General features: G+C 47.7%; 1 long non-coding RNA gene across 1 annotated transcript; it reads left to right on the forward strand.

Moving 5' to 3' along the window:
* The first annotated feature begins 7,237 nt into the window (after positions 1 to 7,237).
* On the forward strand, positions 7,238 to 14,384 carry LOC134479479 (uncharacterized). Its single transcript, XR_010052862.1, has 2 exons — positions 7,238 to 8,227; positions 12,611 to 14,384. It is a non-coding gene; the product is annotated as an uncharacterized LOC134479479 (long non-coding RNA).
* Positions 14,385 to 15,158: the final 774 nt, after the last annotated feature.

The raw sequence follows: 15,158 nt of genomic DNA on the forward strand, positions 1-15,158 counted from the left end.
AAAAAAGAAAAAAAAAGATGCCTCCCCTAAGACAAGTGCCACTGAGAACTGAGGTGTGTCTGAGATGGTTGGGCTGCAGTGTGCTGCCCACCTGCTCTCCCGCCCACCTCTGTCTTCTACTTCTGTTTCATCTGATGTTTTTGAGTGTTCTGTGTGACCCGGTTCCATCCACGTTGGTGTTTGCCTGTAATTTGCAACACACACAGCTGATGCGTGCAAATGACTCTTCTCTGGCTGGGGTGAATGACTTATCCCAATGGCACTGAATCCTCCGTCCCATTCCTTAGACTGTTGCTGCATTGGCTTCGTTTATGAACGCGTGCGCGCGCGCGCGCGCGTGTGTGTGTGTGTGTGTGTGTGTGTGTGTGTGTGCGCGCGTGCGCACATGTGTCTACACAATGTGTACAAAAGCTAACACATTTTAACACACCGCTGTTATTAAATCCAGGTAGCACTTTGGAGATTGAAGCAGGAGGATGAACTATAATTATTTCAAGGCCAGCCTAGTGTATAGAATAAGATTCTTGTCTTGATCGGAAGGAAACAGATGCTGGAGAGAGAAGAAAGAGGAGAAGGGCTGGAGGGACAGCCCAGCCGTTAAGATCACTGCTCTCGTAGAAGACCCTTGTTCAGTGCCCAGAACGCACCTGGAGGCTCAGGACTGCCCATAACTCCGTTCCGAGGAATCCAACACCCACATCGGTCTTCCGTGGACTCCCAGCTTAGAACGTGTGCAATCCCACAGGCTAGGGTCTCCTCTTTTCCAAGTTAACATCATAAACGGTTATGAGGAGAGCAGCGTGCTGTCTCCGCTTACTGCCAAGCCTGAGAACCTGAGTTGGATACCCCAGAGCCCGCATGGTGGAAGGACAGAACGACTCCTGCAAGTTCTCCTCTGACATCTACACTCGTGCGTTGTAGTGGCTCATGGGCCCCTACTTCCAGAAGTAAATTTAAAAAACATTATTATTATTTTTTTTTTTGGTTCTTTTTTTCGGAGCTGGGGACCGAACCCAGGGCCTTGCGCTTCCTAGGCAAGCGCTATACCACTGAGCTACATCCCCAACCCCCATTATTGTTTTTTAAGGCATAGAGGTCCCATAACCAAAGCAACGAGCAGATTCCACTTCCCCTCTGACGAGAGGAACCACCCATTAAGATGGTGTTTGGGGGGGCTGGGGATTTAGCTCAGTGGTAGAGCGCTTACCTAGGAAGCGCAAGGTCCTGGGTTCGGTCCCCAGCTCCGAAAAAAAGAACAAAAAAAAAAAAAAAAAAAAGATGGTGTTTGGGCCGCAGTGGTGCAATCTGAATAGGACCCGAGAAATTAACAGTTTTAAGAAAAGGTCGGACATATTTCTGTGAGACTAACAAGATGTTAATGCTAATTCCTTCTCGAGGGCTGGGCTTACAGCTCAGTTTTGGAGCCCTTGCCTCACAGGCTGGAGACCCTGAGTTCCTGGTACCTGCTAATCAGTTTATGATGCAAACATCAAACAGGTACTCATGGGAAGAGACTGCGGCACATGGCGTCTGCCGTGCGGTACTCCAGCAGTGTGTGTGTGCGTGTGTGTGTGTGTGTGAGTGTGTGTTTGTGTGTGTGCGCACACGTGCGTGTGTGTGAGTGTGCGCGCGTGTGAGTGTGCGTGTGTGAGTGTGAGTGTGAGTGTGAGTGTGTGTGAGAGTGTATGTGAGTGTGTGAGTGTGTGTGAGTGTGTGTGAGTGTGTGAGTGTGAGTGTGTGTGAGTGTGTGAGTGTGTGTGTGTGTGTGTGTGTGTGTGTGTGTGTGTGTGTAGGAGCCAGCATCGGTTCACATTTGATGTTGCTGTAGACCCAGAAAGGCTGTTTTCTAGGAGCTAGGAAGATAGCTCAACAGTTAAGACCCCTGGCTACTTCTTCAAAGGCCCTGGGTTCGGTTCCCCACACACACTTGGTGCCTCACAACCAGTTTCAGGTAACCGGATGCTCTCTGATGCAGCAGGGCACTAGGCCTGCTTGCGATATGCAATCATGTGGGCAAAACACCCATACGCTTAAAATATATTTTTTTTTCGGGGCTGGGGACCGAACCCAGGGCCTTGCTAGGGCCTTGCTCTTGCTAGGCAAGCGCTCTACCACTGAGCTAAATCCCCAACCCCAAAATATATTTTTTTAAAAAATAATTGCTTTCGTTAAAATGGTGACTGGCCCGGTATAACAGAGAAGCACTTACTCTAATGGGGGTGATTTGATAGCGTTTAGTGTGTCCGTCATGGACACAGCTACCACCTCTCCCATTCTTCACCCCAGAATAAAGCCCTACACCACTAAGTACTCACTGCCATCCTCCTCATCCCCAGCAATTATGAAATCTGTTTTCCATTTCCGTGGGAAATTGCTGCCTATTTGAAGCTGGCTCATTATGCCATTCTCTTTTGTGTATATTTGAATTATCATCATTAAAATATTTACAGCTTGTAGGACCCACTTCCTGGATCACCAAGGTTGTTTCAGCTGAAAGTAAAAAACAAAGATCATGTTGCACTCGAGCGCACATGCCTGCACATGCATTCACACACGTGCACACACATGTACACACATGCACACAACGCATGCATACACGTGCGCACACACACGTGCACACACACATATACATGCACACACGTGCACATATGCGCACGGGTACACAGGTAGGGGTAAGGGGGTTGAGCATGGACGACATAAGACAGCAGAGGCTGGAATAGTCCCAGAAACGGGCAGGCATAGGACCTGAGTCTTGGCTGCAGCAGGAGTTCTGGCCCCACCTTATGCCTCTGATGCCGTCTTTGGCCCACCTGAGCTAGCAGATTCTCTTGCTGCTTCTTGAGTTGTCCCATCCTATGTGCTCGCTCATCTTCCTCTGTACTCGGTGGGTCCTCGAGAGCATCCTAAGCCTACATCCTAACCCTAACCCTCCTTACACACTCAGAATCTCCAGGTCGTTCACCCTTGCCGCCTGTGCTGGTTTGAATGTGAATGGCCACCATAGGCTCCTGTTTTGGTTTTTTTTATATATATAATTTATTTTATGCATATGAGTACACTGTAGCTGTCTTCAGACACATCAGAAGATGCATTGGGTTCCATTACAGATGGTTCTGAGCCACCATGTGGTTGCTGGGATTTGAACTCAGGACCTCTGGAAGAGCAGTCAGTGCTCTTAACCACTGAGCCATCCCTCCAGCCCGGCTCCTGTGTTTTAATGGTTAATCCTCAGTTGGTGAAACTGTTTAAGAAGGGTCAAGGTGAGCTGTAGCCCTTGTCTGAAGAGGTGCGTCACCAGGGATAGATTTGAGGTTTCAAAAGCCCAAGCCATTCCCAGGGTGCTCTTATGTCTGGCTTTCTCTGCTCTCAAGAAGTTAAGTTCTGAATGATGGGCCCAGCACCATGCCTGAGTGCCCTCTGCAATGCTCCCCACCAGGAGGGTCATGAACCCTAACTCTTTGAAACCATGAGCCCCTGATAAACTGTCCTGTAAGTTGCCTTTGCTATGGTGTGTTTATCAGCGATAGAAAAATAACTAAGACATCATCCAAGGCAGGGCCCGTGAGGGAGACTTCTGGGTCTCGGGGACAGGACTGATGCCTCTACCAAGTGCAAGCATTGAGGGCTGAAGAAGTTCACAGGACACTGACCCTGACTTGGCCCCAGCCTCCGTGAACTGTTTGTTAGATTAACTGTAGCCCTTAAACTGCATCTAGTCAGAGAAACATGAAAAGGAGTAGAGAGGAAACAGTACCATGAGTGGGGTTGCCAGTGTGAGCCACTTGTGGTAGTGGCTGCCAAGAGGAATGTGGAAGGGAGCAGGGTTGTAGGCTTCCAAAGCCCTTGAGCTCTGCAAGCAGAGGCATTCTGCTGGGAGCTTGGGAGACCAGGATGCCCAGAGAAATGTGCACGATGAAAGCCCAGCTCTTAAAAATTCAGAGAGAAACAAGGGCTATGGTAGGAACTGAGGGAGGTCATTCATGTTACTTTCTGACAAAACTGACCAATAAGGCTGCTCTTCTGCCTTTGTCCTGAGAGCTTGACTCAGAAGTAATGGACAAGGCTGGTTGGCGGCGGATGTTTAAAGAGGACAGCATCCAGGGTATGGCTCCGGCTTCACTGAGCTCTGTAGGGACAGGGGGGAGGTGCAAGGTGTGCAGTCGGCTAGCAAGTGCCCTCACACACTAAACCCTCTCCTCAGAACCAAGGACTAAGTTTATAGCCCAAGGGCAGGAGAGTTCAATGGGTAGAGACCTGCTACAAAGTCTGAAGGCCTGAGTTCAGTCCCTGGGGAGAACATGTTAGCAGACTGAAAACCTACTAAAATCTCATCTCCTCCTCTGATCCTCCTAGACGTTTTTTAATCTACTGGTCATGGTTTTTTAAAATTCTGTCTGATCTTTCTAGTATCTCAGTCTTCCCTGGATTATGAGTGTGTATGTGTCTTCATGTAGGAATGTTCCCATGAATGTAGCTGCCCTTGGAGGCCAGAAGCATCCGATCCCCTGGAGCTGGATTTAGAGGCTGTTGTGAGGGACCTGAGGTGGATGTGGTAAACCAAACTTGGGTCCTGTGGAAGAGCAGCAGGGGCCCTGAATGGCCGAGCCACCGGCAGCCCCGTCTCGTCATTTTTGCTGGGTAGACACTTAATGCCTGTTACAGGAGCTCTGGATTACTCTGTCTGTCTCGTGCTCTGTTTCTCTGTGCAGCACATACATTCCCTGCTAACCGCCCTGACTCTGTTGGACTGAGGCCAAGTGCAGGCGAGCGCGCCTGCACACATCTTCTGGGAATGTAGCGGAAGGCTGGGGTGTTCATCAAGGTCTCTTCACGTCAGTGGGGCCCAGACTTCCATGCCCATCTCTGCTGAGCTGGGGGAGGTCTCTCAGCTTCTCCCTCTGCTCATGAGCAGATTCAACGGTGTCAAAGCACCTCCCAGAAAATTTCAAGTAGACCTTAAGATGCCTTTTCTGATCAACAAACTACTTCAAATCCCAACCCCCACAGCATCCCCGAACCCCAGGTTTCTTGGGTCCCTCTCCATACCCAGCCCTTACCTGAAGGAGGCAACCACACTTTGGTTGCTTTCCAATCCTTATAAAGGATGCTTAAAAACTGTTGCCACCGACCAAAGAACAAACATGGGCTCCACACATATGTAGCAGGTGTGTAGCTCTGTCTTCGTGGGAGTCCCTCGGCAACTGGAGTGGGGGCTGTCCTTAAAGCTCTTGCTCATCTGTGGATTCCATTCCCCTAACTGGGCTAGATCCTCTCCTTGTCTGACCTCAGTGGGAGAGGATCTGCCTGGCCCTGCATAGACTTGACACATAGGGTGGGAGGATACTCAGGGGGACCGCCACTGTCTCAGGGGGATGGAGAGACTGTGTGAGGGGGGCCAGGGGGCAGTGATCAAGATGTAAAGTGAATAAATAAATTAATGAGAAAATCTATTGCCCATTTTTTAAGGTCTTTGTGGTGACGTCTTTATAGGAGATAAGAAACCTTTCCTAGAGAACTGGGCGAGCCTCTTCCATTTTTTTGGCCAGAGCCAATCAAAGACCATGCTTATGCCAGTCTCTGGCAAGGCACAACCACTGCTCAGTGGCTAGATCAGCCTCTCTGGGGGGATCCTGGGATGGCTAGACTTGGCTGTCAACTTGACCACCGGAAAGAAGTAAACTCCAGAGTGACCAGGCACACCCAGGAGGGACTTTTGTTTACTCGGATCATTTGAAGTGGGAAGATCCACTTCTGATCTGGATCTTGGAGGTGGGAAGATCTGTAGTGAGGATTTTGGAATTTTGGTTTCCTTTAAAAACACAGAACGATTTACTTGAGCTCCAGCAGGGGCATAATTTTGCCAGCTGCAGATATTTTCTATGAGTGTGTGACGTCTGGAATTCTGGGGACTTTTTTAGAGGTTATATAAATGCCAGGGCCCCAAAAGACGGTGGCTGGTTGTGGTTCTTGGCTGGCTGTGGATTGTGTTGTTGGCTGCACTTGGTGCCGGCTTGTTAAGTACTTGTGCACAAAGAAGAAACAACAAGGGGGAATTAGACATCCTGACAGCAAAGCTCAAACTTGCCCCAGAGAACCTGACACCCTGGTCATCAGGGAGTAGTCTACCGATGACGCTGGCCCCTTCCTGGCCCCTGACTTTATTCAGGGATCTCTTTCCTTTCCTCTATCCTTTTTTCTCTCCTGGCTAGTGTTAGGGGGTTTGAAAGGGTGGAAGGAAGGGGAGTGGAGAAGGGTCGAAGAAAGAACCCACAAAAGAGCAAAACAGCCTCAAAAGTCCACCCCTAATCTGGGCCACACCTTCCGCGGGCAGCCTCCTGAAGGATGTGAAGGAGGAAGCAAGCTTCTGTTCCTGCTCTCGACTTGCTGGCCTTCACTGGTACCTCAGAGGCTTCCTCTGAGATTCTAGCATATACTGCAGACCATCTGAGACATCCAACCTGAGCAAATGAACTAGTTGATTCTTGGATACTCTGTCCATAGCCAGCCATTGTTGGGCTAGCTGGACCACAGCCTGTAAATCACCATAATCCCATTTCTACCTAGAAATGCATTCTGTAAGTTCCGTTCCTCTAGAGAACCCTGGCCAACATGAACCCTTCTTGGACAGTGCTCCTGTGTGTGTTCTGATCATCAGAACCTTTGCCGACTACATCCCAGAGCCCGTTTGGGACGTGCACGCCTCTCTAGGCTACCATAGTCCCTGACATGCCTTACACTTACTTTACTCGTGTTCTTTTGTCTCTCTCCTCTAAAATGTATATTAGCCTTTTGCTGTGAAGAGACACTGTGGCCAAGGCAGCTATTATAAAAGAAAGAATTTTTGTGTTTGTTTAAAGATAGTGTTTATCTGTGTAACCCTGACTGTCCTAGAACGCCCTCTGTAGATCAGACTGGCCTCAAACTCACAGAGTATCTGCCTGTCTCTGTCCCCCAAGTGCTGGGATTAAAGGTGCCACCATCACCTGGCAAAAGAAGGTAATGGTGGCTTGCTTACAGATTCGGAAGTTTAGTCCATTATCTTCATGGCAGGGAGTGTGGCCACGTGCATGGTGCTGGAGCAGTAGCTGAGAGCTACATCCTGACCCACAGGAGCAGAGAGAGAGGGAGAGAGATGAAGAGGGAGAGGGAAGAGGAGGGGGAGGGGGAGGGGGAGGGGGAAGAGAGATTGGGATTAGCATGGACTTTTGAAACCTCAAAGCCCACCCCCAGTGACACAGTTCCTCCAAGGCCCCACCTTCTAATCCTTCTAATCCTTTCAAATAGTGCCACTCCCCAGGGACTAAACATTCACAAAGGGAATAGTCTATTCAAACCACCACAGAAGGTTTTGATGCAAGGACCTTTGTTTTAGCTGTGGCTACTTCCACTGCACCAGGATTCCAGGCTCACAGCAGGTGCCCGAGTAGTTCTTGAAAAGAAAATTATACGAATTCTAGGTTTAAAAATATAAAATTAAAAGAGTTAGCCCCAAAAGCCACAAACTCAGGGCTAAGCCCTGCCGCCAGGAATAGCAGGCCATAAAGATAAAGAAAAGGAATGCAAGAACCAGCTCAGGCTATCGAGGACTGACCCATAAACCATCCAAAGACGTCCCCCCAGCTTACTCAGAGTCATACTTTAACCAGATGTCCTCCAGACCCTGATAAGCCCCTACTTGTGCTTTTCAGCCATTGTGTCCTGCAGAGAGCATTCCAAGAAACCGGGCAGCCCAAGCCTAACCAGAGGTGTTTCAAATACAAATGCTCCATCAGTTTTGACAAACGTTTAAAAATAATGAGGACCTGAAGACCCTACCCTTCTCCTGATTTAGTAGCTCTGTTCCAGGAACCAGGGGGCCATAAAACCTTCTGGCGTCCCCTTATCTCCTGGAGCCATAAAACAATCTTGTAACTTGTGGTACATTCCCCTTTGACATCCCCCATCCCCTGGTGCTCACAGCCTCTGCCTTTAAATACTCTTTTTCCCAGCCTCTCGGGGTCGACACCTCTGTCTCCTGCGTGGGATATGTGTCGGCCCGGAGATCTCTGTAATAGGTCTCCGTAATAAACCTCGCCTTTGCTTATTACATCCAAAATGGTCTCTCTGTGTCTGGGGTCCGCGATTTCCCAAGACTTGAGTAAGGGTCTCTCTGCGTGGGATCTTTCATAATAATGGGGGCTCGTCCGGGATCTGCGCGACTACCCCAGACTCCGAAGACCCCTTGGAGGTGAGTTGGATGTTTGTCTGAGTGTTTCTGTGTGAGCGGCGCCGCATTCGTCAGTCTGTGTCTGTCTCTGTTTTGGTTCCACCGTGTGTGTATATATGTGTGTCTTAGTACTGGTCAGTGTTAAGAGGGCAGATGGGTATTCCTGCCCTGTGGTAAGAGGGCAGATGGGTATTCCTGCCCTGTGGTAAGAGGGTGGATGTGTATTCCTGCCCTGTAGGAGAGTGGATGTGTATCCCCACTCAGTGCAGCTGCCTTTGTGGTCCGTGAGGACCCCCTGGCTGCGGAAGGGGGGACGCCCCGGGCCCGCAAGGCTGCAGCCCCTGGAAGACGTTCCACGGGCGGAGAACAGTCGGGAGAGCCCGGCTGTGGACAGTCAGGAGGACCTGACTCTGGTTTTCTGGAACAAAGGAGATGGAATGCTCCTTTTACCTAGGCGGGAGTGGACGAGGAATCCCACTCCGTCAGAGGTCGAGTTCGGCTGCCTATTTAAATATAGGCGCGGATAAGTGTGCTTGGTCGTTAGGACAAGAGGACACTCTGGAATCCTGTTGGGAGGTGGAATCAGATGGTCCATCTCATCCCAAAAGCAGCTAAGGTTAAGCTGCAGTTTGGGCCACGTACTGAAGGTACCAGGCATCTGTGAAAGTTGGTTATAAGATGCTTTGTCTTGATATTGTTTGTCTGGCTTGTTTTCTGTGGTATTGTCGAGTGTCTTTTTGGCTTTTGTTTCGTTTTTGAATTTTGGACTGACGACTGTGTTTGAATTTGGACTGACGACTGTGTTTAAAATCTTGGACTGATGACTGTGTTTGAAATCATGAAACTGTTTGCTTTGTTCGTCATAGAGTTTTACTTGGTCCTCTTGGTGCTTAAGTTAAGAGTTAAAAATAATTTGCTTGAGAAAAATTGTTTTCTGCCAAGGAGTTTTGTCTTTCTCTCCTGAGCCTCCTCCCCAAGGAGAGAGGCCCCTCCCTTTACTCCCCTTGATCAGCCTAGCTGCTGTTAACAGTTGTGTAAACAGACATTAACAAAAACCTTGAGGACAAAACTGCTCGTAAATAAAAAAGTTCCCCAGATTAGGCCTCCGGTATGAAACAAGTATAGTGAGTAAGAAACTTAATTTTATGGACCCCGCTCTAGTGTCGGTGTTTTGGTTGATAGCCAACGTTAATTTTTTAAAACATAGTGTTTTATCTGTGCTTGTGCTTGAAACACACAGTAGGGGGGAGCGAAATTAGCTGCGGAGCTGCTGCAGCGAGCATGGGGACTTCTCAAGTCTCTCCCAATTTTTCTGGCTCTTCAGGAGCTGTTTAAAAGAAAAAGGCTTAAGGTAAAAAGAAACACTATAAAAAGATTTCTTAGTAAATTACTACACCTTGGTTTGCGATCTCTGGGAATCTCATGGTGGACAGCTGAGATAAGCTGGAAAAGGATTTAAATTTTGCTTAGAAACAAAGAATCTTAAAGGTGGAGTTTCAGCCGGTATGACACTTAGTGCATAGCTGCCTAAAAGATCAGAAATGCTGTCAACAGGCTATAAAAAAGGGACAGGCTGTGTTAAAAATGCTACATAAAGAATAATCTAAAAAGGCTGAGAGTGAGGTGGGAGAGGACTCTAAGAAAAACAAGAACAAGAAAGGAATTTCTGCTTTTAGTGACCAGACCTTCAACTCTTGCTCACAGAAAGAGGGTGCTCATTAAGAGAAGTTCTTTAAGGAGCCTGCCTTATCTGCTGGCCCTATTCCAAGAGAGGAGCCAGTCTCCAGCATTAAATTACTTTTCTCACTGGTCATCATTAGCATGGAGAATGCCTTTGATCCTATCCCCACAGCAGCCAGTTCCTGCCCCTGTGGTAGAAATGTCCCAGGTTGGGGGGCAGAGAAGCCCCTAAAATAGTTTCAAAGAATCTACAACAAACTGTAAAGAACTTTGTTTTGTTTTGCCAGTTTGAATTTAGAATTCAGGCTTTGGCTGTGGCCGAGGTCAGGATTAATGTTTTCGTTTCCATGGGCCCTTAGCCCACTGAGACAGTTTGGTAAAGGACTACTACTACAGTCCTGATATTCAGAGACATGGAGAGAGCTATAGTTTTTTTTTATTCCAGAGATGGATAGAAGGCCCTCACTTCTGCCTGCTCTCTTCAGACGCCTAAAGGTAGGGAGTGCCAGGTCTGCTGCCAGGCTCCAAGGGTGGGTCTCTGAGGGGCTAGAAAATGCCCCACCAATCTGGCTAAGATAAAGAAAGGATATGAAAAAAAAAGTTACAAAAATTTGAAGGGTTAAGTTAAGTTGCTGAGAGTTAGTGTAAGTTACAGAGAAAGTAAGGTTAAAAAAAAAAGAGGTAAAAAGAACAGAAAGCTAGGGAAAAAAAGAGACAAAAAAACAGAAGTTAGAGAGCTAAAGAGAGATAAAAGACAAGAGAGGAACATATACTGGCCACAGTAGTTAGGGAACCTAGGAAGATAGTACCTGACAACAGAAGAGAATTCCTGGCTAAAGATCAGTGTGCCTAATACGAAGAAAAAGGACATTGGGTCAGGGACTGCCCCAGAAAGAACAAGAGGGGACACTGGAGAGCCTCTTGGTGCTGGCTATGCACAGAGATGGAAGGGAAGCCCGCCCAGTTGTTTTGTGGATACAGGGACCCAATGCTCTGTGCTCCTATGCTCCAGTGGGCCAGTATCCAAAGACCTTTGGTACAGGGGCCTACTGACAACAAGCAATACTTATGGACTGCCCGAAGAACAGTGGACCTTGGCGTGGGCCGGGTAACCCACCCACTAATTCATGGTCATCCCTGACTGCCCCCATCCCTTGCTCATGAGAAAATTGCTCTCCAAATTGGCTTGCATGGGCTGAAATGGCTGGATGAGGCCATGTGTATACATATCTATAGACTGTGTATGTGGAGCTTAAGACCTGTCTCAGTACACCAGTAACTGATGCTGGGAGTTGAATGGCTTAGTGCTTTTCTGCCTGAAACACACCGTTCCTGCCAGCCGGGCACTAACAATTATCACCCAATCCAGGACTTAAACTGTGATAGAGTGGCTGATAGAGTGTCCAAAGATGGGACCACTGGTCAGCTGCCATGGACTAGATTCTCCACCGGTTGGGGACAATCTGGTCACCTTGCTGCCCAATCCGGACCTGGAGCCACCACAGCACGAGTGTCAAACACTGACAGAAGCACATGGGTGGAGGAAAGACCTCTGCGACTGGCTGATTGATCCCTGCTGAAAGCCGAGGACCTTGTCCACAGACAGGAACAGTTCTCTTCATGAATGAAGGTCAGAGACAAGTGGGTGCTGCCATGGTGGACAACACAATGTCATCTAGAATGGCTGAACCTCTACCCCCCCAGCACATCAGCGCCACAGATGCCTTTGCCATCTCTTGGATGCCCTGATGAAGCCAACAACTGTGAGTACTATTCATTGCCCAGGAAAACAGGAGGGAAGAGATTCAGTGACATGGGGCAGTGACAAAACAGATAAAGTGGCTCGGGAAATGGCTATACAGGAGCCTATCCTGGTTACAGGCCTGCAAGAGACAGCCACTGAGAACTAGGATTAGACTAAGGGATGGCCTCACTTAGAAAAGGCCCAAGTTGTTTAAAAGATAAAAAGACAATGACACACTTGAGGGGAAGGCTATACTCCCCAGAAAACAAAGAAAAGACTCACTTTGCCAAATACAGAAATGGACTCATTTAGGAGATAAAAAGTTTGTCCAAGTAGTTAAGGTATATGTAATAGACTTTAAGATTTTAGCCAAGAGAGACAGTAAAAAATATAAGATACGTCAGTAAACAAATGCTTAACAAACAAACAAGACAAAGAGACCTAGAGAGTTTAATAAAAAGTCAAAGTGAACTTCACTGAGATAAAACCAGAAAAATATAATCACAAGTATCTCCTAGTGCTTGTAGATACTTTTTCAGGAATAGATAGAAGCTTTCCTCACCAAACGAGAGACGGCCTCTACAATCATCAAGAAGATACTGAAAGAAATCTTCCCCAGGTCTGGAATGCCCAAGGTAATCTGGTCAGACAACGGTCCTACTTTCGTTGCCAAGGTAAGCCAGGGTGTGGCCAAGTATTTAGAGGTCGATTAAAAATTACATTGTATTTACAGACCTCAAAGCTCAATTCAGGTAGAGTAAATAAATAGAACTCTAAAAGAGACCCTGACCAAATTGACCATGGAGACTGGCACAGACTGGGTGACACTCCTTCCCTCTTGCTCTCTTCAGAGCAAGAAATACCCCTTCCAGATTCAGCCTTACCCCCTTTGAGATCTTATATGGGGCCTCAGCTCCTCTGACTGTATTAGATGATGTTACTGAACCAACATGTCATAGTAATAATGATTTGTGTGCCAGGCTAAAAGACCTACAGGTGATACAGAAAGAAATCTGCTCACAGCTGACAGCAGCCTATGCCCCGGAGACCCCTGAGACATCCCATCAGTTCCAGGTCGGAAGCAGCTACACTGAGCCCAGACACTCGATCCTCGCTGGAAAGGACCATACCTGGTGCTGCTGACCACCCTGACAGCCGTCAATTCTCAGCCCTCACCAGCCGTGTACTAGCTGTTAGGGCTGAGAGCTGGGACCTAGAGAGAAATTCAGTCATGTTTGTCCTGGGTTCCATCGAGATAGGTGTGGGGATAGGCTTGATTTCTATTACAAATAATGTAACATTACATATGTTAGTACTCCTAACACTTCTTGGGACTGTGCCTCAGGGATCACAACCTATATAAGTTTAGAAGTTCTGAAAGACAGTCATGACCTTGGTGTATAGGTTCAGATAGTGTCCAGATTGGAATCCTGATGCTAAAGACTTAGTAAGAGACAAAAAAAAGGAGTTGAGAATTACTTAGGGCTAGGGCTATCTAGGTGCTACAAGGGCAGCACAAGGACATCTGCTGTTGCCCTACAATACAAGGCTTATAGAGAATTCAGAACTGCCATTGACTCAGATATAAAAAGAGTAAAAGACTTTTTAGCTGACCTCCAAGAATACCTAACTTCCCTCTCAGAGGTAGTCCTTCAAAATAAGAAAAGATCAGACCTGATATTCCTTAAAGAAGGAATCTGTGTGCTACACTGAAAGAAAAATGTTGCTTCTATACAGACCATTCAGGAGTAATTAAAGACTCCATAAATAAACTTAAAAAAAAGGTTAGACAAAAGACAGACAGACAGAAAAACACATCAGAGATAGTTCGAGAGCTAGTTTAGTAGATCTCCCTGGATGACTACCCTACTCTCTGCTACAGCTGGGCCATTATTAATAATTTTCTTGGTTTTAGTTTTTGGCTCCTGCGTGACAAACAGGTTAATTGCTTTTGTTAAAAATTGAGTGGGTGCTGTACGGTTGATGGTCCTGAGACAACAGTACCAGTCAGTTAGGACAACTGGTGAGACCAAATAAGACTTGATATCAAAATTCTAAGATTAGAATTATTTAGTAGGAGAAGACGGGAATGAAAAGAAAATTATACGAATTCTAGGTTTAAAAATATAAAATTAAAAGAGTTAGCCCCAAAAGCCACAAACTCAGGGCTAAGCCCTGCCGCCAGGAATAGCAGGCCATAAAGATAAAGAAAAGGAATGCAAGAACCAGCTCAGGCTATCGAGGACTGACCCATAAACCATCCAAAGACGTCCCCCCAGCTTACTCAGAGTCATACTTTAACCAGATGTCCTCCAGACCCTGATAAGCCCCTACTTGTGCTTTTCAGCCATTGTGTCCTGCAGAGAGCATTCCAAGAAACCGGGCAGCCCAAGCCTAACCAGAGGTGTTTCAAATACAAATGCTCCATCAGTTTTGACAAACGTTTAAAAATAATGAGGACCTGAAGACCCTACCCTTCTCCTGATTTAGTAGCTCTGTTCCAGGAACCAGGGGGCCATAAAACCTTCTGGCGTCCCCTTATCTCCTGGAGCCATAAAACAATCTTGTAACTTGTGGTACATTCCCCTTTGACATCCCCCATCCCCTGGTGCTCACAGCCTCTGCCTTTAAATACTCTTTTTCCCAGCCTCTCGGGGTCGACACCTCTGTCTCCTGCGTGGGATATGTGTCGGCCCGGAGATCTCTGTAATAGGTCTCCGTAATAAACCTCGCCTTTGCTTATTACATCCAAAATGGTCTCTCTGTGTCTGGGGTCCGCGATTTCCCAAGACTTGAGTAAGGGTCTCTCTGCGTGGGATCTTTCAGTTCTAAGTGAGTAGATGGATCCTGAATCACATTTAGAATGGTCCCGGACATCAACACCCTTTTATCCCCCAACAATGTTGGGCTCCATGGCAACAGACTCAGAGAAAATCACTGTTTTTTCCAGAATCCACATTAAGTAGATAAACCTGAATATTCAACCAGACTCAGCTGGCAAGAAAGAGGTCATGGGATGAGTAGTCAAGAAACGTTAAGTGCCCCCTTCCCAGCACGCATGGTAGCAGGAAAGGACGGCCTTCCTCCCTCTCCAGTCACCCTCAAAAGCTACACAGTCCGCCTCATGCTGTGTGTGAGCCAAGATGAAAATGCTGATGGGAAAGACCCGGGCTAGTGTCAGGGTGGCCACACATGGCAGAATGAGAGAGCAGGAGTCCCCTGGCCACCGTGGCTTTGAGGGCACCGACAAGTGGCCCACTCAGCTACAATCACCCCTGTCAGGCTCTGGGTTGAGTCCTGTGGCAAGTGAGATTCAACCTTGTGGGTACCAGGGTCTAGGCTGAGCCGAAGGAGGCCACGTACCTTACATCTCTGGCCCAGTCAGAGAGAGATAAGCTGGAGAGGACATAGCCCGAGAGCTAGGGTGCAGCCTGGGACTCAGCATTCGTTACATGAGCTGCTGTCTGGGGCTTTTGGGAAGAGAGCCACCATGCTGCAGTTCAGCCATGGTGAGAGAGGAGGCAGGAG

The sequence above is a fragment of the Rattus norvegicus genome, chromosome 6, assembly GCF_036323735.1.
Source record: "Rattus norvegicus strain BN/NHsdMcwi chromosome 6, GRCr8, whole genome shotgun sequence".
Taxonomy (NCBI): Eukaryota; Metazoa; Chordata; class Mammalia; order Rodentia; family Muridae; genus Rattus; species Rattus norvegicus.